Raw genomic sequence first — 24,415 nt, forward strand, 5'->3', positions numbered from 1 at the left:
GGACTTCAGAGGGGAGGGGGGTGGGGGAATGGGATAGACCGGTGATGGGTAGTAAGGAGGGCACGTATTGCATGGTGCACTGGGTGTTATACACAACTAATGAATCATCGAGCCTTACATCGGAAACCGGGGATGTACTGTATGGTGACTAACATAATATAATAAAAAATCATTAAAAAAAAAAAAAAAATGAAAAAAAAAAAAAAAAAATCAACAAATATCCAAGCGTAAGAGCTGAAGGGAAAAAGCTTCATGACATTGAATATGGTAATGATTTCATGGTTATGACACCAAAACCACAGGCAGAAAGAAGAAAGAAAGAAAGAAAGAAAGAAAGAAAGAAAGAAAGAAAGAAAGAAAGAAAGAAAGAAAAGAAGGAAGGGAGGGAGGAAGGGAGGGGGGAAGGAAGAAAGAAAAGAAAGATAAATGGAACTACATCAAAAAGAAAAACTTGTGGTCAGCAAAAGACAAAATCAACAGAATGAAAAGGCAACCCACAGAATGGAAAACTCTGCAAATGGTATATCTCATAAAAGATTAATATACAGGATTTAAAAAGAACTCCTACAACCCTACAACAAAAAACCAAACAACCTGATTTAAAGATTTGGGAAGGACTTGAATAGACATTTCTCCAAGTGGCCAAAAAGCACATGAAAAGATGTTCAACCTCACTAATCATTAGGGAAATGAAAATCAAAACCATAGTGAGAAACTACCTCACCTTCATTAAGATGGTGGGGAAAACAAAACAAAAACAAAAACAAATGCAGACAATAATAAGTGTTGATAAGAATGAGGAGAAACTGGAACACCTGTGCACTATTAGTAGGAATGTAAAATGGTGCAGCTGTTATGGACAACAGTATGGTGATTCCTTGGAAAATTGCAAACCGACTGACCATAAATCTAGCAATTCTACTTCTATGTATATACCCAAAATAATTGAAAGCAGGGGTCTCAAAGAGGTATTTGTACACTCATGTTCTTAGCAGCATTACTAGTAACTGCTAAAAGGTAAAAGCAACCCAAGTGCCCATCAATAGATAAATGGATAAAGAAGATGTGGTAGATACATACGATGAAATATAATCAGCCTTAAAAAGGAAGAAAATTTTGACACATGCTACAACATGGATGAACATTGAGGACATTACGACAAGTGAAATAAACCAGTTACAGAAAAACAAACACTGTATGATTCCACTTACATGAGGTACATAGAGTAGTTGAATTTGTACACACAGAAAATAAAATGGTGGTTGCCAAGGGCTAGAGAGGGCAGAATGTGGAGTTATTGTTTGGTGTGTCTAGAGTTTCCGTTTGGGAAGATGAAAAATGTTCTGGAGATGGGCGGTGGTGATAATTGCATCACAATGTGAATACCTTTAATGCTATAAACTGCACACTGAAGAATGGTTAGGATAGGACATTTGGTGTTATACCACTCTCACAGGTATAAGATGATATCTCGTTGTGGTTTTGATCTGCATGTCCCTGATGCTGAGTGATGTTCAGCATCCTTCCATGTGTCTGTTGGCCATCTGGATGTCTTCTTTGGAAAAATGTCTATTCAGGTCTTCTGCCTATTTTTTAAATCATATTGTTTTATTGTTGTTGTTGCTGTTTTGGCGTTAAGTGGTATAAGTCCTTTATACATTTTGGATATTAGCCCCTTATTGCATATGTCATTTGTAAATATCTTGTCTCAGTCCATAAATCATCTTTTTGTTTTGTTGATTGTTCCTTTGGCTGTGCGAAAGCTTTTATTTTGATGTAGTCCCAATGGTTTATTTTTGCTTTTATTTCCCCTGCCTCAGGAGACATACTAGAAGAGTGTTGCTATGGCTGATATCAGGGAAGTAACTGCCTGTGCTCTCTTCTAAGCTTTTTATGGTTTCAGGTCTCACATTTAGGTCTTTAATCCATTTTGAGTTTATTTTTGTGTATGGTGTGAGAAAGTTCACCACAGTTGTTTTTTTTTTTTTTTAAGTGTACAGAAATGTTTACGATTTTGCTATTTTACTGGTAAAGTTTATAAAATGTATGCACGTGTAACAAGGAAAGCACTGATTTAGTATAAGTATCTAGTCCAGGTGTTACCTGGTATCTCTCTGCTTCCTAAGATTTTCAAAAGTTTGCTTGAGGGGCACCTGGGTGGCTCAGCCGGGTAAGCACCTGCCTTCAGCTCAGGTCATGATCCCAGGGTCGTAGGATTGAGTCCCATATCAGGCTCTTTGCTTAGCAGGGAGACTGCTTCTCCCTCTGCCTCTGCTCATCCCCCCACTCGCGTGTGTGCGCTCTCTCAAATAAATAAATCAATTAAATCTTTGGGGCACCTGGGTAGCGCAGTCGTTAAGCGTCTGCCTCCAGCTCAGGGTGTGATCCTGGCATTCTGGGATCGAGCCCCGCATCAGGCTCCTCTGTTGGGAGTCTGCTTCTTCCTCTCCCACTCCCCCTGCTTGTGTTCCCTCTCTCACTGGCTGTCTCTCTCTCTGTCAAATAAATAAATAAAATCTTTAAAAAAAAGAAGATTGCTTGAATTCCTATTTCAAATTTGGTGGAAATTGAAACTTCCTTCCAAGATTTATACTAATTCTTAGTAGTAGTTTGCCTCTGGTTCTTAGTTCCTAATTCCATTGAATTATCCCATATTAAGAAATTTTTTACACACTCCCAAGAAAGCTATTCCCCTCTGCATTGTATTTACCTAGACTCTCCTCAATTTCACAAATGTGAAATGAAGCATTAAAATGACTCACAGACATGTGTTTTTAGAGAGTTAACTGGAGATTTCCAGAGCTGGAAAGTGGGTCTTGCTTATATCACACCCCAAACAACTTCAAGTTGAATATTAGGCACCCAGCTCTTAAAAGTCATTTTAGTCTCTCTGCCTTGATCACTTCACACCTGTAATACCCCAACCTCACACCACATCAGGCTCATACTCGTTCTATGTCCTGTCTTGCTCCTCTCTCTTCACATCTCTTCCACACTCTTTCCTCTACTGTCTCTCTTCTTCCTCAAACTTCCAAATTCTTCTCTATCATATTAGCGATGTAGACTTCTCTAACCCCATCCCCAAATCGAGCCCTAAAGCCTTCTATGGCATCAGTAGAACCAAAGGACCTTCATACAGCTCTTTCCCTTTTTAGAAGGTAGATGTGGCCCTGATAGGCATTTTCCCTTTCTTTCCAAACAGAAGGACCAGCACCCATACCTCCTTTCCTGCACTCTCTCTTCTTTCTCCTCACCTAATGCACTAGGAGTTGGATTCACCTCCTCGAAGACAGACGTCCATTCTTCTCTGTGGCTTCCCACAGGGAGGAACAGTTCATCTGACTCTAATCAGTCAAAAGCCTGGTCATACAGTTTGAGTGCAACAAATATGGTCTACTTACCAGGTCCTACACATAGATACTGGGACTGGTGGTTGGAGCAAACCTACTGCAATGGATTCTACTAGGAATTGCAATATATTCTCCTCTCTCTTCCATCCAAAGAAGGAATTCCATGGCACTCCTTCAAGCCTTGAAAATGAAGAGGAAATAAAAAAAGAAATATCTCACATTTGGTTAAGCAAACCATTGTGTGAAGCAAGGCTCATTCATTTTAGATGTGTACGTTCTGTGAGTTAATATTGATTATTTATTTTAATAGAAACAATAGCTCCATATGTAGGAACTAATACTTTAAAAATGAATGTAAAAAGCAATTTGAGTTTCTATACGAGGCTGGCCTGGGTTGCCTTTATGAATCATCTATTTTGAAGGAAGAGGAAAATGTTTTAAGTAATGTCTTTTAAATTGGTGTAAATGGATGATTGCTAATGTTTCAAAACAATATTTCAAGATCCCTAGCCATCAAACAAAAAACAAACACAAAACTCCATTGTGTTACTCTGCTACTGTAAGGGGATTACTTGAGAAAGATTTGGGGCCATTTATTATTCTCTGAAATCTTTTCCACTTATTCCTCTCTCCATAAATTCAGTGACCAATCTGTTTCCTTTCACACACTGACATAACTCTCCAAAGATGTACACAATATGTTGTGTTGTACGCAGGACAAAGCAAGAAGAATGTGAAGGGAAGGGGTAGAAATCACCAGAATGGTGAATGGAAGGGATTCTATGATTTATTAAGATAAGAAATCAGAGGAAAAAACCTATAGTCCAAAAATAGCCAAATGGATCACTTTGAACGAGCTGCTGATACGAAGCTGTTAAGCTCTCAAACCAGACAAGAGACACACATTCAAGAGTGGAAGGGAAATTATGTACGTGTACATAACTGACGTGTTTTGGCCGCCAGATGAATAGCAACAAGACTATTCTGAAGACTAGCTACACGCATTCAGCAAAGCAGACTCTCATTTATGGCTGCAGTCAAAACAGCACGATCCAGTGTGGAAGTGACTGGGCTGGTGCCAGGGAAGCAGGCTGGAAGGTGAGGGCTGCCACTATCCTACGAGGAGACCAGGTCACAGTCAGTCACCTGCATCCCTTCTTTTTGTGCTCCTTCAATGTGTTTTTCTTGAAATGCTAATTATTATGTGTGAACCAAAAATAGTAAATTCTGGATTGCATGAATGACTTCAAAATGGCCGGTGACCTTAAACAGATGCTCGCCTAGCTAACGGGGATTTGCTGTGTGTCTTCAGTTTTAGGGCAGCACCGTGCACCTGGCATGGTGGGAGCAAGGAGGGGATCTCATTCTTGCACCACATTCCTCACTATCAGAGGAAATACCACAGGGCTTGCTCAAGCCGAGCACCTCGGTTATGACGCAAGTACGCCGTTGAAGATAAAATTCTGGGTAAGCTGTGAAGGTCTACTCAGCTGGCCCCAAGTGGAAGGAGTAGCCTTCACAGGCTGCTGTGTCTGGTGGGAACCACACCTACAATGTGAGCACCAAGAACTTTTCAAGAGCTTACAGAAATGTGTGCACCCTGGAAGGTTCTGAAAGAAAGAAAGAAAGAAAGAAAGAAAGAAAGAAAGAAAGAAAGAAAGAAAGAAAGAAAGAAAGAAGAAAGAAAGAAAGAAAGGAAGAAAGAAAGAAAATGGCAAAATCAAAAATTATAATTAAGTTCTAAAGTGATGAAATTATTATAATTTTTCAAATGTGACTTGACAGATCTGGTAATATATAAATAATGTTTGAATGGGTTGTTTATTTTAACATATTTGAAAGAATGTGGGCTGGGGCCCCCAAAAGAGTATCAGGACTTCACAAGGGTCTTTGGATAGTCCCTGCAGAAATGCACCCGGTTTCAAAGCTGGCCTCAACTGGATACTGGTTAGGGACTTGACGAGCTATCTTAAATGTCTTAAGTCTTAGCTTAGTATTCCGTAACATGGGGATAATAATATCAAACAAAGCGTTATGACTAACGAATACTTTATTCCATCGAAATTGCCTAACAGAATGCCTGGCACACTTCGGTTTTTTAAATATTTGTTGTTTTACTTTTCTTCCGTATATAGTCGACACTGCTGTTGATGTATTTCTAAACATGTACTTACGGGTAAGAATGTTGGAATCAGTTGACAGATAATAACTTCAGCACACAACTGTTCTGGTCATGAGAATATCAGCTTCCCTCTGTGCATATCTGATCGTTGCTGGGCCTCCCAAACAGGAGGCCCTGAGGAGATTGTTAGGAAAATAATGATATATCTAGAGATGTCTTGACTTCCCAAGGTGGTGCTACTGTGATACTAAGAAAAGGGCTTGCCCAGCTGGGCTGGATGGTGTTTGCTCAAGGGACACTTTATGGTCTCCTCAGAGAATTTCCCACTCAGTGACTCCCATTCTCTCCTTATCTTTCTTTTGCTTGAACCTCTGAGAAAAAAAATAACAGATTTTGCTTTTGAAAAAGACATCCATCTTAATTAGTGATATGCTTGATCATATGATTTCTTTTTAAAATTATGAAGCCTCGAGTCGTTTTCTGAGAGTTCATTTTTTATTTTATATTTGGTAGCTACAGTCCTGAAATAAATTTCATCTCCAGAGAGATATGAAAATTTGCGTAAGGAACAGATGAGGGAAATTTTCACAAGTCAGCCTGCATTTCTCTTCCTTCCCCATAGTTCATCTTTTTTGTTTCGAACATCACTTTCTTGCCTGTATGCCCCAAATGCATTCTTTTCTTAGTCTCCCTCAGAGGTTTTATGTGTTTTCTTTACATGCTATCTTGACTAGCCGGTTATTTGATTAGAAGATCACATTGATTTTATTGATGTTAGTATGATACATAACTAATAAAAATGTTATTAAAGGTAATTAATTCTCAGGGCACCGGGGTGGCTCAGGTAGTTAAGCGTCCAACTCTTGATTTCAGCTCAGGTCATGATCTCAGGGTCATGAGATCGAGCCCCTCATTGGGCTCCATGCTCAGCAGGAAGTCTGTTTGTCCCTCCCCTCCCCCCCACTAAAATAAATAAAATCTTAAAAAAAAAATAAAGGTGATTAATTCCCTTCCAAACTCAACCACCTTGTCTCTGTCCACTGACAATATGATTTTACTGCATTTTGAGCTTTTCATGATTCTCAACACCTTTGATCTCAATGAACCAGTCCAAGAACAGGACTAGGGGATCCCATGTCTCCTCCATGTCACTTCAAAACATTCCGTTAAGCTATCTATGGGGGAAAGAGACTTTTGGCTCTTACAGAACAAGCTCTAGTCACACACAAAAATTGTTTACTGATACAAATATTGTACCACATGTATACGTTTTCAACTGAAGTCCATGAAGAATCCAAACTATGAGCCCATGTCACTGGACTTTGCTTTTTCCAAGTGAACCCTTCATGGGTTAAGAGAACCTCTAGGTCCAGGTTATGAGAGACTCATTTTGTAGAGAAGGAAATTCAAATTTAGGAGAGTTAAGTGAGTTTCTCAAGGTGGCCACGGATTTGATGCAGAAGTAGGAATAGAATGCAAGTCTTCTAGGCTTTTAATCTAGTGTCCTTTCCTCTGCATCAAAATGTGCTATAAGCCTCATGGCCTTTTTAATGTCCCTGGTGGTTTCTGGGAAAGGAGAGAAAGTGAGTATCTGAGAACTAGTGACTTAACAGTCATGTTTCTTTGGCCCTGACCAACTTATCAGGGATCTAAGTTGGCTGTCCTCTACCTTCCTGAAGTTCTGCTTTTCAATTTTGTTACACTAAAACCAGGACAGGAGTCAGACACTGTGTGGCACTGCTATGCTCCTGATCCGAAAGTAAATTCTTTCATATACTTAAAGTAGTTCCATAATGGTACTTAATAGATACATTTCTTGTAGTTTTTAGTCCACTCCCAATTTGTGATTACTTAGCTGAATAAAAAAAAACAACAACACATTATTTCATTTCACAGCAATATGGAGTCACAGAATGGAAATCTAGAAATAGTGAAGCATAGATAGTTACATTTGCTCAGCACTTGACAGTTTAGAAAGTCTCCTTTTCATAGACATTCTCTTATCTGATGTTACTGACAACCATAGAAGCAGAAATCATTGTTCTCATTTTGCACATTAGAAACACTCAGTGAAGTTACGTAACTTGGCGAAGGTTACTCAAAGAAGCAATTAACAAACTATTGTAATCTTGTATGCCATTGGTCAAAATCTGAATATTCATTTTCATGTGCATATGTTTACTTAGAAATTGTACATATGTGATACTCTGTTAATATGTTGACTATATTAGAGAAACCTACTCCCCAAATGGGAATTTTAAGGAAGAGGTGAAAATAAAATAACCAATAATTATTTAAGATACATATTTTTATCAATGAAATAAAAGTTTGCACTAACACAAAAAAATAGTATTAATGACATTTTGAGTGAGAAAATATAGCTCAATATGGCTTATTATTTTTCAAACTTCTGGTTTAATTCTCATGATTCAGCAATTTGAATTTCCGGTTTTAGGCTAATTTATTTGGGTACTTGGTGTTATGGCCGATAAAAATGGAAAGGCCCTCAACATTACTATGTAAATAAAATAGAAGAAGTATGCTGTTGATCATACTGATTAAACTGTGAAAATCATTTTCAAGTCCAACCACCAATTATGCAAAATTTTCTATTAAAATTCTGTTCGAAATTTTCCTCTTATCTGACCTGAGCTAATTATTCTTGCAAAGTAAGCAGAAGATATTAAGATACTGCTATTTCATATTATTAGGAAATGGGCTCAGACTTCCCAGTTTTGTCTCTGGCATATCACTTAGAAGTCATCACTGTCATCTGCTCAACAAGATAAAATTGAACACGCTAAAAATCAGTGACTTTTCTTGTGTCTATGAGAGAACTGATGTCGTGAGGCAAACTGTGATCCTGAAATCTTACAATCTCCTGTTGTCTGGAGCAGAAGCCACTGGAGCCACTAGTAGAAACACTCGAGTGGAGGCTAAATATGGACTGCCTGGAGGGTGAGAAACCTCTGGTGGCTGCAGTCTTGGGGGACCTCTCTCTTTTACATCTGGAAACTCCAACAATTCCTCAAGATGGAGAGCCAAGAAAGATCCTCTCATGAAATACACCCAGAGTGTTCTCTGTAACAAAGGCCTACTCTCCAAAGGGGTATAAAACTTTCATAGGGCCTTAGCCCATCTGGGGGAAGGACATTTCTACAGTTTAGCCTCCTCTAGCCTTCCCAAGTCATGTAAGGGGAGAACAAAGGCTAAAAAATATTTGTGAAGGTCAAAGCCCAGGGACACAGGCCCACTGCAAGACTGAGGTTTAATCATAAGATGATAGAACACTTCCCCTTTCCCACCTTAACCAGACACCCACAGGGCTCAAATATAGTAACAGTTGATTACAGCTGAAAGAGCAGTGAGGCACAGACTATGTGAGGAGGAGTTCTTAGGGAAACCCAAAGGGGTTCAAAAACATAGACACTATAGGAATTTAAAGTCATTACTGCCTACAGCTACCGCAAACATTAAACGTAGCCCAACTGTAGCCATTACCATAAATCTTCACACTAATTACCTGAGTTCCTTCAACTCAATATATGTTTACTTTTCAAAAAAAATTCAAGGCACACTAAAAGGCAATGAAAAAAAAAATACAAGACAGACTCGAGAGACAAAACAATCATCAGAATCAGACTCAGCCATGACATAGTATTTGGATTATCAGACAGAGAATTTAAAAATAGCATAAGTGAAAGGCTCTAATGAAAAAGGTAGACAACATCAAGAAAAAGAAGGGCAATGTAAGCAGAAAAGCAGCAAGTCTAGGAAAAAACATATTCGTTCAAATCCATATAAACTTGAACCTGTTCTCATTTAGGAGACATAAAGAATGCAACAAATAAACAGCATCACCATCCTCAACCTCTCCATGATATGGAGGTCCCACTCTTTTTCTAGGATTTCCTCTCAAGCCATGTATAATGAGACATTGATGTACAGATTAGTGAATGAGCTGGTATACCCATCTGCATATTAAATACACATGCACCCATTTTGGAGATGACTGCCCTATAACACAGCTAAGCTCCAATTTTACTTTGGGCAACCGATCTATAGAAGAAAAGTTAATTCATGTTTTGATGCCATTTTCCACTGTGACCCTTGGGCGACTTATGGCCTCCAATAGTTGAATTTTTTTTTATAGAGGGAAGAATAATACTTTTCACTCAAACAGACCCATCATCTGATCTGATACATAGAATCAAAAGCTAGTCAGAGTAAGCTAGCATTTAAAAGGATGGAAATCGGCCTAAAAGTTAATTCACTTTTCATGTAATTTAAAAATAGAGTTGTCTCAGATTAATATTTATTTCCGAGTTATTTTCATTGACACGGGTGGGCATTGAAGAGTCTTGGTGCTGACTCTTTCTCTAGTTGATTGTGACAGAACTGTAGTGATCATCAGTGTTCAGTAGCCACCCCTCCTGCCCAGCCCTCTTGGAACACATCAGGGCATGGGACTGGCTCTGGCCATTGGTTGTGAGTACAATTGGCCTGGGTCACTTTGAGGTCAAAGCACCTTGAATTCTTCCTCTGCACTTTTTCCATATGGTGGAGGCATGTTAGCTGTGTCCCTAAGTTGCCATGAGTAGAAGAACCTCATACCACCTCTGTCCACACACACAAAAGTACATATACTACTCATGTTTTAATTTTATATTGGATTTAAAGTTATGGAGTAAGATAAATAAGTACTTCAGGGTCAATCAATCAGCGGAGCACAAAGAAATTGAAAAAAAAAAAAAAAAAGTTGCCATTTATAGTTCAGCTGCTCCTAACCGTAAACATGGGATGTTTACTATGAGCATGAGACCTGACCCCAAAGGAAACAATATAAGTTGATATTTAACGTTTGATTTATGCTTAGATATGGTTTCGATTGCCTGGTATGAGTCAGGAAGAGGACTAGATGTGAAGACTGATTTTGATAGCAGAGAGTTCACACTAGCGGGAAGACAGGCAAGAAAACATACCTACAGTGAGTGTTCTGCAAGAAAGGTCCATTTACCCGGCTACGAAATCCAAAGAAGAGCACCTGCCCCAGGTTGGGTTGGGGATTAGGAAAATGTGAGTAGGATGTGGCAAGACAAAGATAACTAGGACACTAGATGGAGGGGAGAGGCTGGGCAACAATATGGAAGAGAGGGGAGTGGTGTGGTTGATCTAGGCAGACCGCACGTGGGCTGGCTGCTTGACCGACCTTGGTCGAAGGCTGCCCAATTGGACTGTCTGCATCGATGCAAATGTGCTGTTCCCCTCTCACCAATACAGAGCCACTGGCCACATGTGACTGTGAATGCCTTGAAATGTGGCAAGTGTGACCGAGGGATGGAATTTTAAATTTTATTCAATTTTAACTCATTTAAAAAAAAAAATATTCAAGTAGCCGCCTATGGCTATGGGCTGGCCTACCAGACAGCACAACTATAGATCCCGAGTGCTGAAACAGGGGGCAGGGCTGTCGAAGAGTTTTCTAAGTCATGTTAAGTCGTTTGGATTTTAGCCCAAAGGTAAAGAGGACTTAGTGATGAAGAATTTTAAGCAGGGAGTGGAGTGATGAGATTCTTTTAGAAAAGTCACTCTAGCAGCTACGCTTTGGACAGGTGGAGAGGCTCAAGGCTCAGGAGAAAGAGCAGATAAGCTGGTAGAGTAAAACAGATAAAAATGATGAAGACGGTGTAAGGGAATTAGGAGGAGGAGACAAATGTGATCGGACGTGAGATTAAGCAACAATATGAAGAGCCACTTCCCAGTGTCCGGATCGAGCACAGAGATGAAAGAAGGTGTCAGTCCCCAGCATGCACAAGAGGCATTAAGACTGTGAGGGGTTGCTCTGGTCTAGTGACGTCGAGTTTGAGTTGCCTGTACGACAGTGAAATTGAAAAAAATGCATAATAAGGACTTACGTGGGTCCATTAACCAACACAGAAAGAAACAAATTAAAATTGCACCTACACATATTTTGTTATATTCATTGGCAGAAATTTCATGACAATCTGTTGACATCTTGCAACCTCAAAGAATTCCAACTTAATTAAATATATTCAATACTAAATACTGTTAAATGTAATATAATGAGGATCTTAAAGCACTTGCAAGTTTTACCTTAAACATTATTGTAAAATGGTTTGAAAAGTGAATTATTTATTTAAACTCTTGGACTGTTTATACTTTAGATTACTTTGAGATTAGTAATTTCTCAAATGCCAAATTACAGTGTCTTTCCGAAAATGCATTCTAGTGAATGATGTCCTGTATTATATAGATTTAATCTTAGCTTAATGTGAATGTCCTTTTACTTGCCAATATAATCAGTATTTGCTCTCTTCCTCCATACAAAAGGACTTTTATTGTTTCAGAATTCCTTCTGGAAACTTCTAAATCCACTCCAGGTTTCTACAGGTAATAACTATGGCTCATATCAAAAAATACAAAAAATAATAGGAAATATCATTTCAATTCTACACATGACTATGTTAATGTCTTAAACTCCCATCTGACATCTGGACAAAAACCCTATGTGGGGAAGTATAACCCACTAAACACATCTCAATCTTAGTCACAAATAATAAAATGATCTTGGGTCTAAAATGCCTCTTTGGACTTTTGATAGTATTTCTGCAATGATTTCTATACATCTTTGCAATTTCCACACTGAATGTCTAGTTCTTGTATGTGAGTCCTTTAAATGTAGGAACCACACCTCCAAATGATAACCGGGGTATAACCTAGAAGTTTCAGTAGGCAGTTTGTCATACAATGTATCTTTGCCATAGAAACAATGTCGTAGATGTCTGACAGCTTCCCCCAAGATGCACAAATGTTGACTTGCCACATGGCTGGAGCCACCAGCACTGCAAAACCAGAAGACAGGCTGTTTGGAACCCCAAGACCTGGCATGCAGGGGGGATGAGCCCGCTGACTGAGGGCTGTACATTAAAAGAAAGAAGGGAAATCTAAAAGGTGTGAAGGGTGAGGACAAGCGCTGGAGATAGAAAGAAAGGTGGAGAGAACACATGGGAACAGTGAGGTAGGGAGAGAAAGACGTAGACAGACAGACAGACAGAACTATATCATAGTCCATTGCTCTTTCTGAGTTCACATTCATCGTAATCCCCTAGTGGTTAGGGGATTGAATAGGAGGAAGAAGGAAAGAAAGAGCAGGAGAGAACTTGGGGATGAAGGAGAGCTTGCTTTCTCCTTCCTCCTCCCGTTTCCCCCACCCCCAGAACTGGCTCCTGGAGCTACCCCTCCCCGCAATCAGGCCACATCATGGGGAGAGAAAAGACTGTATAGGAATAAAAAAAAAAAACCCTTCAAGAACAAAGGCTACCCAGTGAATTGTTTTATGTAGATAATTATAATATTGGCCCTGTCTTTCAGCACAGTTGTCTGCTGGGGTCACCCCGCTGTAATGAAGAGATCACGCTGTGAAGTGAAAAGTCTCCTTATCCTTTGGGATTAGATTCAGATTTGCCTTCTTCAGAAGGGGTTCCCATCATAGGGAGAAGAGAAATAGAAGCAGCAGAAGGAATTGTCTTGTTCTCCATTTTGCTAGCCTGGAGAAAAGGTGCTTTTGCAGGAAACTCGGTTTGCAAACAATGAACATCTTTTGTGTTCCTTGTTGGCAAAGCAATTGATTCTAGTTAGAGATTGGCTGGGTGCCACCGTGCGAGCAGTCTGTCTTTTCTGTTCTGAAGGGTACAGTAGGAAGAGCTGTCGTCCAGGCTTTTTTTACTCCTCTCTTATTACAGCCAGCTTAGGGTACGCTGTGATCAACTGTATTGCAGTGCAGAGGTCACATTTTAGAACGTGAAATATATATATTTATATATTCCATATATAAAAAACGAAAATAAACCACTTGAGACATTTTTTTTAAATAATAAGCTGAGACAAGACAATTTCTTATAACCCGTATCCTCTCCTCCCCACTGCCCTAAGGGTAATTCACATTTACCTCTTTCGTCCTAAGACAGACACCAAACCCAAACATTACACTAGAAGCAGAAAGGTAATGGGGGATTATTCGAACTTTATCATGCTGATGTGGATATTCCAAAGATGGACTTCGCCGCGAGAATTGTCCTTTTTCCTGAGGAGCACCCGGGAAACCCACAGCAACCATTAAGTTTCTGTTATGTTGGCCTTGATAAGAGTAATATTGAGTTGTATTTAAATGGTAATTGTTTTATTACCAAAGAGATGAACATCTACTATTAATATGACATTTATTAGCTCCTTCCTGTCTTCAGTTTAAGGAAATTTGAACACTTTATTTTGACCACAGAAGGTATTGTACAAATGATTTAATATTACATAGTATCTAATAATAGGCTTTGGTGTCATTAATAGTTTGAATGCAACAGAAGTTGAGGACCTTACAGATGACCACAGAGGGACCAAGGCCCTGGAAGTGTGGCTTCCCTGCTCTCACAAAGGGAGCCGTCACGATGTCAGGGGCTGCTGGGTAAATATGCTCCCTAGACACTACTACTTTCTCATTCATGAGCTGTGATCTGAACCAACTCTGAGCAAAGTCCATTTTGAGTATCCCCTTGGATGTTCTTGGGTTTGGGCCTGAAGACGAATCCCACGCCTAGAAAGGAGGGAGAGAGGGTGAGCCGTTTCCCCCAGATCTGGGAGGGATGTTGTTTGTTTGATTTCACATAGGGAAGGAAACATAAATCATTCTCCTTTGTAACAGTAAAATGGGTTCTGCAAAATAAACATCCAAGCTTATTTTCCAAAATGCAATATCCAGCAACAAATGCAAAAAAAGCCCAGTAAGAGGCCAACCAGAAAAGGCTTTGATCATTTTTGTCCTGATTAATTACTATCAAAGCCAAGGGTGAAAGAAGAGCCCTTCACTTTAGCAAATATCCTGATGACAACAGAAGAATCTTTTAAAAGACTATCATTTAAGTGTATTTTATTAAAATGTCTTAGAATATTTGAAAATATAGTATTAATCAAAATAGTTTTTAACGATGGGGTGATCAGATCACTGCTACACTTTAAAGTACTAAAGAATTGAGAACATAAAGTGTTCTCCACTGAAGATTTTAATTTAACAATCCAAGAATACACATTTGTGAAACATTCTCAACAAAAGTAAGAAATAAATTTGAGGCAAAAAGATGAATTTGGCTTCTTTTAGTCAAATTTTATCTCTGAACAGAAAGACAGGAAGCTGAAGGATTCAGTAAAAATTTTTAAAATGTAAATAACAAAATTCTTAGCAACTTAATTAGGACTGTTCATGAGTGAGAGCTAAGATTATATATTGACTTATTCCATTTATTTATATGTGTGTATATATGGCAATTCATTTAACCTCTGTTTTAAAGGTTGATTTGTTTTATTGGAAAAGAATGCATGCTCATTAATAAAAGGAAATAAAGGAGAATGAGAAAATACATGACTCACAGGTTTGGCATTTGAAGACACTGTAAGCAGTCTGGCTTGTTTTCATTTTCTTCATGTGCATATATTTGTACATACTTATGATATATTCATCTGTATGCTCACATAATTTTGTTTTCTTCCTTTTGTTTCTTTCATACCCTTTTTGTTTAAACATTAAAATACATTTAGGAGAACATTTTTTTTTCTGGTGATAAAGATAACATGTTAATTATTTTGTTTAAAAACTATGGGAAGCTATATAAGGAAGATGAAAAAAATCACCATTAATTCTATGACAATGGAGATAACCACATCTGGTATAGCTCCTTTTCACCCATAGTCCATGTACATCCATCCATCCCTTCGTTCAGATACATCTTTGGAGAAGCTATTATGTTCCAGACTCTGTTCTTTGCACTAGGAATACAGCAGTGAATGAAACAAAAATCTTTGCTTTACATTCTAGGCAAGTTTAACAGAAAATAAATTGATTGCCATTTGTCTGGTGGTGAGAGGAAAAGAAAGCAGGAAGAAGACAGGACGAGTAGGATGGCTTGCAATTTAAAATAGGGCAATTGGGAGAGAATTCAGAGACTAGGACTTTTGAAAAAGACAGGAAAGAAGGGGAAAGATGGGGAAAAGGAAGATGATTATTTGGCAGAAGAGCAAGTGCAAAGGTCCTGAGGTAAGAGGTTAGCCAGTGAATTTTAGGAATAACAAGAGGCCAGAGCAGAAAGAATTGAGAGTATATAAGTTGAAATCCAAAAGGCAAGGGCCGTGAGATCCCCTTTCTTCTTCTCTAGATGAGATGGGAAACCACGGGAGAATGTTGAGCAAAGAATTGCCCTGACTTGCTTATGTTTTAAACTGTCCCTTCTAGGGGCGCCTGGGTGGCTCAGTCGGTGAAGCGCCTGACTCTTGATTTCGGCTCAGGTCATGATCTCAGGGTCATGGGATTGAGCCCTGCGTTGGGCTCTGCACTGGGCATGGAGCCTATGTAAGATTTTTTCTCTTTCCCTCTGACCCCAACTCCCACGCATGCTCTCTCTCTCTCTCATTCTAAAAAAATAATAAATAAAATAATAAAAAAATGATAAACAGTCCATTCTGGAATCTCCACGTACAGAGGATTAAAAGGAGGCTGTTGTGGTCATCTGTGCGAGAGCGGATGATGGGCTGGACTCGAGAGTTAGTGGTAAAGGTGATATAAAGTGTTTGCTTGCCTTTTGAAAGTCGGGACAATGGGATGTGCTGATGAAGGTAGAATGTTGTTGCATTTCCTGAGATGAAAGAACTTCCGGCAGGACAGGTGTGGGGGGGGTGGGGGGGGCATCTAATTCAGTTTTAGACATGCTAAATTAAGAGGGATGTGCGAATCTACAGTTGAGAGGAGTGGTCCAACTGGAGATAAACCTTTGATAACTGTCAGAATATTTTCAATATTTAAGGACATGTAATAGGATGAGATGACAGGTGGACTGGGGGGCAGCTCCTTTTGGGCAAAGAGAGAAAAGAGAAATGTACAGGAGTGATTAACAACAGAAGATCCGGTGGAGCGGACCAGTAGGATTTTATTCAATCACAGGCTAGCCTAAAAGAAAGAAACAGCCTGTGGCTTTGGATTTTTAATATTTTGATGTACTTTTCGGAAAGTAACTCTAAGTCATCTAGATGATATAACAGTGGGGGCGCCCGGGTGGCACAGCGGTTAAGCGTCTGCCTTCGGCTCAGGGCGTGATCCCGGCGTTATGGGATCGAGCCCCACATCAGGCTCCTCCGCTATGAGCCTGCTTCTTCCTCTCCCACTCCCCCTGCTTGTGTTCCCTCTCTCGCTGGCTGTCTCTATCTCTGTCAAATAAATAAAATAAATAAAATCTTAAAAAAAAAAAAGATGATATAACAGTGGTCTCCAAATTTTGTGTGGAGACCTCTGGCAGGTACCTCAAAGAATCCACACTGAGGATTGGCAAGAAAGCATCAGACATCAACCTTCCGAGAAGTTAAAAAATCTAATACAGATCCTAATTATAATAACGTGATATTATGTGCTTTATGTGAATTGACAGGAATACGCATGCATACGTATGCACGTCTGAAAAATTTTCGAGGTGCGAGGTTTCAAAGGCTTGGAAAACACCGTAGTGATAGAATCAGCGTGGAGCTGAAAAGGTATTTTCGCCATTTCACTGTGTTATGGGTCATTTGAATACACGTAGCCGTGCTCAGATTTGGATACGTGGGTTAAAAGGCCAGCAAGTGACCACCCACGTGGCCCCAGCGGGGGCAGGTCCCTCATGTCAGCACTGATGTATTATCTAGTGCTTCCCCCAGCCTCCAGCCCAGGCCCTGGAGACCCTGATGTGGGCTCGAAACCCCCCCCCCCCGCTTCACATGCTCACCGGGGGATGGTGCAGTCGCCGTGGGCCTCGGCCGCCACAGCAAGAGGGATATCGTTGCACAGTGAAATCAGAAGGCCCCAGAATGTTGGCCTGCTTCCCTTTGTTGTGTTGTTCTGCAATTATTTCATCCGAGAGAGACGCTCTCTGCTTCCCACATTTGTCCTCTGCGGAAGGGCCCGGCCCCAGCGAAGTCTGGAGGCTGCTTACAGACCCTGCGTGGGGCTCTGTGATCATTTCTTGCCATTTATTTTTGCTGAAGTTACGTACCTTTGATTAAACCTGGCACAGCCCTTCAGAAGCCACTGATACACATCAAAGAAGTTCGCTCTCCTAGATGAAAACAGACTGAAGGTCTGGACCCAGACCAGCACTGTTTGAACACTAAGAGCAGTCCGCAGTGGGAGGCAACTGCTTTTGGGCAAGAATCAGGAAAGCACCAAATGGATTTCCTCTATTTTTTCTTTCATTAGCAACATGGCAAATGCCTTCATCAGATCAGAAGAGAAATGCGTATTGGATTTTCATTCAAATACCTGTTTGGGAGGGTAGAAGTCAACGTGGAAAACGTAAGCAACCTTCTAACTCCCTGGAGTTTGTAATAAGGGTGAACACTATTTATGTTTGAGGGGTAGAATACATATTTGATTGTTCCCTTTATTTTTTTATGCAATTGTAACTGGAGCCCAAACATGTTTGACGAATGTGGGTTTACATCGTCTTCTTCTGGTGATCTAGACACAATGCAAAGAACAGATAGACGCATCGTAAACAAGCTCAAGTGACAAAAATTATACATGTAGATACGCTTTGGAGAACTTTTTTCCAAAGATATTTTGAGAGAATGAAGCAGCTTCGTTTTTATATAATCTATCTTCAAAGATGAGCACCGGGTTTATTATAGGCATTCAATAAGTATTGTGTTTAAATTCTTTTCAATGTTGAGCTCTAAATTGTATCTAATATAAGCAAATGTACCACCGAAACCATACAGCATCTATTTAAAAATAAATTGAGTCAAATTGGTAGAAGGACAAGCACAACGATCAGAATGAAACAACTAATAATCGATAATTCTGTTTTTACTTTTGCAACAACTAACAGCCGGTAATTCTGGTTTGATTTGTGTTTTCAACAATGAGATTTCTAGATGCTGAGAGATGAACGACCTCATGTGTTCTTCACAATAGCTCGGTGATGTCGCCGTGGTTATCGGTCCCTGTCTACAGATGAAGCCACTGAGGCCCTGAGACTAGATTAACCGGCCCGTGATCAATCAAACGTTTGAATCTGGGATCAGCCAAGTGCTTCCGTAAAAAGCCAGAGAGTGAGTATTTGAGGCTTTGTGGGCCATATGGTTGCTGTTGAACAACTCGATTGTGCTGCTGTTGCAAGAAAGCAGTCATAGACCGTGCATAAACGAATGAGGGCGGCTACATTCCAGGAAATGTTATTTATGGACACTGAAATTTGAATTTCATATAATTTTTGTCATGAAATATCAGTCTTTTGATTTTCCCCCCAGCCATTAAAAAAATGTAAAACCCATTCTTAGTGTGCCGTTAGAGCCCGGTGGGGTGGGGAACTGGATCTGGTGCACAGGTGGTAGTTAACCGATCCTCAGTAGACAGGCAGGGTCAGGACTCCAACCTGGACCTTCTCCCACAACTCATGTTCTTTCCACCTCACTCTGTGGCTTTGTTTCATAATTGAGGAGAGACCCTACTCAGAGACTTGAAATCTGGAGAGTTTACTGCTGTTCCTCCTTGAAATTAAGTACAAGACTCAAACATTAAGCTTCAGCATCCAAAGAAAGAGAGAGAGTGTAATCACAGGCAGCAGAGCAATTAGCAAAGAGAGAGCCAATAGCAAGCCCAATGAACACTTCATTGTCAGCTAGAGGGTTTGGCTAAAAGTAAATTTAATTCTCATTAAAAAATGAACATTGCTTTAATGCTACTTCAGAGGCTGGTAAATTGTAGCTAGCTCGAAGCAATTCAGGAAGCAGTCCCATTGCTTCCAGACTGACATCTATTTACAAGCAAGTCCTTCACAAGGCAGAAAGATTGGGAGAAGCCCCATCTTGGAAAGGTTGGGCATCCCCTGAAACAGTCCAAGCTTAGAATTCTGCCTCCCACACAGTGAAATAGGCATTGGTCATGAGCAGAACAGAAAGGAGCCATTGATTCTATTGAAAGGCCGGCAGGTGAATTTCACCTAGTATGGCTGCACAAAGTTTTGAGAATTGCACCTGCCTATAAAAATAGTGATTAAAAACATACTCCTATCAAGGTACATTTCATCATTTTTATATTTGTTTTCCTCCTCCCATGCCGTGATTTACAGCCACCCCTCTGAAGCATGAAGCTGAAATCTGTCTCCTTAAACCTCTCTTCCCTGAGTGATTTTGTTGGGATGGAGATGTTCGTGAAAGTTGAGCAATTGCTGGTGTGGAATAAAACTGTCAGCGTGATTTAAAAATACATATTGTAGAAAATAAGAAAATGCGTTTTCAAAACCTTGTCATTTCGTCTTCTGTGGAGAACGAAGGCAGGGACGTGAAGAGTTCAAAATAATAAAGAGGCTTTGTTAATTGTGAGGCATACGATTTTTACAACCCCCAAATCGTAGCTGAGTGCCATGAGAACTAGCGGGTGTTCAAGTCTCTCAGATCTACAATAATAGGAGCTAATTGCCCGAGTGATAGATGACCGCAGAAAAATGTACTTGAGCAAGGAAATTAGTGAAGACGTGGAAGGAAGTGAATGAGGGACTAACCACCTACGTGCACACACATGGACTTTTAGGGATATTTTTCAGTTTTCGGATTTTGGATACAGGAGGTCCATCATCTTTTAGACTCCCCATTTTCTTTTTGTTCTGGTTGGTTTTATGACATCATGGAATTAACCTAAAAACATGAAATGCTGGATTTGTCTCCACATTGCTAGGAGTTTTACATTTGCCTACAATCTATAGTTGAAGAACTTCCTCAGCTCTGGGGGTTTGTATATGCACACACAGGGGCTTGTGGAACATTCTTTCATCAGAATGGCATTAATGTATCTTGTCTCATAATGAATATTCTACTCTGCACTATCCTTTGAAGGGAAAATGCACATTCATGCACTAGAAGAGTGGATAAGGGAGAAGAGGAACAAGAAACACAGTCTACAGAAGAGAGATGATTTTACTCCTATCATCTAGAGTTAGATAATGATGATGATGATGAAGATGGAAGATAGATAACAGAATTTCAATATATCCCTTCTGCCTAGAAACGGGTATCCAAAGTTTGATGAACAAGTTCTTCCCAATCTCTATCTTTCATGAAGCACACAGAAAACGAGAATATTTTTTTAAATGCACCATGGTAAACAGGAAAGAGTTTGAGAATGTCTATTTGGGGATTGGTCATCAATACTCTTTCATTTTACTTATATTGTAAAATTGTGGCAAGAGAAATAAAATGGAAAGTATTAGGAAAGATCAAACTTCCAATACACTTATATCAAAATGTTTAAAGAGAAAGTTGAGCTTGCTACTGTGAATACGTCTTTTTCTCGTACCGAGTTGTAAGCTTGAAAGGGCTGTGCGCACTTCCCAGCCAAAGCTTTGCAATGATGGTTTCTTCAAATTCTTGCTATTTGTGATCTGGGATATACATATATATGAGTAAATAATGTATCTTTTTTAAAGGTTTTATTTATTTATTTATTTGTAGAGAGAAAGAGCGCGGTGCACGGGTGTCGGGGGGACAGAGGGAGAAGGAAAGGAAGTCTTAAGCAGACTCCCCCACTGAGCACAGATCCTGACTACTCACTACTCACTCCTGGAGGTCATGACCCCGAGAGATCACGACCTGAGCCAAAACTAAGAGTCCGACGCTCTAACGGACTGCACCACCCGGGTGCCCCTAAAACATCTTTAACACCTTTCGGTCATTACAGCAGTTGACTTTTTGAAGGATCTAAGGATCCTTTTATTTTTTACTTTTATTTTTTATAGAAAGGCGGACTGCCACATACAGCGCCTCATTAGGATGCGTCTGGAGTCTTGGAAGCTTGACCACCGTATGTTCTTCTACAAATGGACCTTGAGAGCTTGTTTGGATTTTCTAGCAGGGGAGTGCAGCTACTCGTATACCCTTGACCCAAGAATGGTCCTCCTCTGTCCGGAGACCTCTATTGTCTTCCTCCACGGAGCCCGCAGCTCCAGGAGGGTACACACAGAGTAATGAGGGAGGGAGGAAGGGGACAGCTGCCTAGTCAGCCAGCTCAGCCGAATTAACCCTGGCGATCAGTGGGATCAATGGGGTGACAGATGTTGCAGCCGGATCGTCCTGACATCCTAAGGATCCTTTTATAGGATCTGCTTTTCTTACCTTATCAATTATATTGAAATTTCTTGAGATAATGTCTTTGGATTTCAAATCCAAGTGAACTTTTCCTGTATCAATTATTCTAGTAAAAATGAAGCTCCGATTTGCAAACCGTGCCCATATTTGTTAGAGTAGTGACTCCATGGTAGCTTACATTCAACAAAAGGCATAACCAGCAAAGGGACATGAGTATACAATATCCATTTTCAAAAAGGATTCAGGGCCCCTTTAGGAATGCACCTATCAGTAGCTCCCCTCCTCCCAGTCCCCGATTTCCCATTTCTTACCAGCAGGACATATTTTGGCAATATGCTTTGGGCACTTGATATATTAACTTGAGGAAACCCTGGTCCCCTGGTCAATAATGAGTAACCATAGACTGTGTGTTTGGTACAGATGCGTATGTCTGGGAGCTGAAACATCTCCTTGGTTGTGCTCAGCTCTCATGGTGGGCAAGGGTGCCATGTTGCTCATGGTCTTTTTTACTGGGGCCTCTTTGGGCGGGCCTTAAAGTAGCTCTACTAGAAGGTCCAAGGAAACAAGGAAGAGGCTTACGCAGCCCTGCCCAAGGCTCCACTTATGAACCCCAACTCTCCTACCTCCCAAGAGAAAGAACCAATCACCAGTCTTGGAATACCCCTTTCTATCCCAAGATATGCTGTGATTCTGAGGGTCTACAAGTCAACTGAAAGTTTCTATAAATGAGTTGTGCTACCAACCAAGCAATCAACATTAATGGTAAAGCATGGGCTTTCTGTGCAGCCCTGGAACTAAGAGCTCTTTCCATGCAAGAGGGAGTCAACTCTGTACCAGCCATCACATTGCCAATTATCCCTGTTGATTATACTCTCAACCAAGGAAGCTATTGGTTGCTTACTCCTGGACTTTTCCACCTGCTTATCCTGAACATGGGGCAATTGTGAAAACAAACAAACAAACAAAAAATAGCTTGATCAACGTCACATACACAAGCGAAAGCCCCAAATCAGGTTTGTTTGTTCGTTTTTACGCAATGCTAATCGTTGGAAAATGCTTTTCTGTATATAAATGGATTTTGTTTTGATTTACTAACATTATAGAAACTGCAAGCTTTTCATTGTGGTTTGAAGAACGCAGAAAAATATCTCTTAAATACAGATATTCCCTGACTTACGATGGGGTTGCGTACCGACAACCCATTGTAAGTTGAAAATATAGTAAGTTGATGCACTTATCAACCTAATCTACCAAACATCATAGCTTAGCCTAGTTTACTTTCACATGCTCAGAACACTCACATGAGCCGGCAGCTGGGCAAAGTCATTTAACACAAAGCCTGTGCGATAATAAAGCATTGAATATCTTATGTAATTTATGGACTACTGTACTGAAAGTAAAAGGCAGGATGGGTGTGTGGGTACAGAACGGCTGTAAGTGTGTTGGTGTTGACCCTCCTGATTGCCTGGCTGACTGGGGGCTGTGGCTGCCGCTGTCCAGCATCAAGGGAGAGGATCATACTGCATATCTCTAACCCCGGAGAAGATCAACATTCAAAATTCAGAGTACAGTTTCTACTGAATGTGTATCACTTTCATACCATCATAAAGTCCAAAAATCGTAACTTGAACCATCATAAGTCAGGGACCGTCTATAAATTACATCTCTTGCCTAAATTTCACTTCACCCAGAGATTGTTCATAGACATTTCACTTTGGCCTTGGTCAACATGGTAAGTTTAGAATTAAACATTAAAAACCATATGTTTTGTATCGGGTAAAAATTAGATCATTTGCAATTCCAATGTCAGAAATGTGGTTTTTTAGTGTTCTTAAAATAATAATATATGTAAGCTACTTGTTAAAAACAGTCTCCATTCTTTAAAAGCTTAAAAAATATTCTGACGGTAGGAAAGTTAGGGTCAGTTTGACAGTGTAAAATTTTAGGTAGGACCTATGATACCAGGAAAATTCAGGGACCTCAAATTCAGCCTAATGAAGCCAAAATCTCTTGACGGCTACTTGTCATGTCTGAGGAGTTATCCCAGGGGCCACCAAGAAGAGCTGAAAAGACCAAAAATGCAAGGCTACCCTGTAATTATTTGGTTACTTAGATACACCCATAGTCCAGCAACATAAGCAGTAGTATTTAATAAAAGAGAAAGCAAATTAAAAATGAGTTGGATTGATAAATGTGATTAACCCAATTTCAGTTTCAAGGCTTTAATATTTTAATAGGCTTAAGTCTTTTGTTCTCAGTCACATGCATAATTACTTTTTCTCCTTCCTTTGAATTAACAACAGAAAAATCTCAATAATCTCTGTAGAAAAATACACAGTCGGAAAAACTGATCTGAGTGACTATAACTGTTATCAAAGTTCTGTGATTACGTTATATATGGCCAATGGTAAAGAGAAACATTTATAATCATGCTGACTATGGTGAGAAGCAAATACGTTGTTTTCTCCAAGTATGATTATGCTGGAGCAAACCCAGGTTTATCTAGTGGTCTTTAACTCCAATAGTGTGAATAGAAATTGAAACAGATAAAAAGAGGAACAAAAAAGTTTTCAGCATACAAATCCCAGGATGCAGGCTGACTCCCCATAACAATTTCTCCCATCCTTTTACATATAGGATAGTGCTCTAGTCCCAGAAACAGGCAAAATTCAATTACTGTTTACTGTTGTCTAGTTCAGACATTCTCAACAAAAGCATATCAGAATCATGAAGGATAGCTTCAAAATACTTATTTTACCACGGAGAAAGTAGG

General features: G+C 39.9%; 1 long non-coding RNA gene across 1 annotated transcript in view; it reads right to left on the reverse strand.

The window, feature by feature from the left end:
• Positions 1 to 1,975: 1,975 nt before the first annotated feature.
• LOC123001713 (uncharacterized) overlaps positions 1,976 to 24,415 on the reverse strand; it is a 340,673-nt gene continuing 318,233 nt past the window's right edge. The window contains exon 6 of the long non-coding RNA XR_006410904.3: positions 1,976 to 3,530. This is a non-coding gene — a long non-coding RNA (uncharacterized LOC123001713). The remainder of the gene's footprint in view (positions 3,531 to 24,415) is intronic.

This window comes from Ursus arctos, unplaced genomic scaffold, assembly GCF_023065955.2.
Source record: "Ursus arctos isolate Adak ecotype North America unplaced genomic scaffold, UrsArc2.0 scaffold_31, whole genome shotgun sequence".
Lineage (NCBI taxonomy): Eukaryota > Metazoa > Chordata > Mammalia > Carnivora > Ursidae > Ursus > Ursus arctos.